Genomic DNA, 376 nt, shown 5'->3' with positions numbered 1-376 from the left:
GCTTAATAGTGAACCATTAACTTGGAAGAAGTAGAATTTAATTTGAAATTATTTTTTCGAACTTTTACTACTTGCTTGCTCCAAGTTGGTAATAATTGATGATGTTTTTAGCAACCTTGAGAGAGTAACTCAGTAGATAATGCTCATCTAATTATGACTAGTCAAAGCTTCATAAAAAATTGAGTCGTCATTGTCTTGGATTAAACTTATCTAACATAAATAAACATAAGTGTTAGTTTGGACTTTGGATTAATTTATTTGAGTAAAAAAAGTATTTTTTATTAAAACTAAAATATTTTTATTAAATTTTAAATACATTTAGATATATTTTTTTAAAAAAAATATTTTTATTAAAAAATAAATTATTTTTAAAAAA

The sequence above is a fragment of the Arachis ipaensis genome, chromosome B03 (assembly GCF_000816755.2).
Source record: "Arachis ipaensis cultivar K30076 chromosome B03, Araip1.1, whole genome shotgun sequence".
Classification (NCBI taxonomy): Eukaryota; Viridiplantae; Streptophyta; class Magnoliopsida; order Fabales; family Fabaceae; genus Arachis; species Arachis ipaensis.
Note: the sequence above shows the minus strand (reverse complement) of the source record.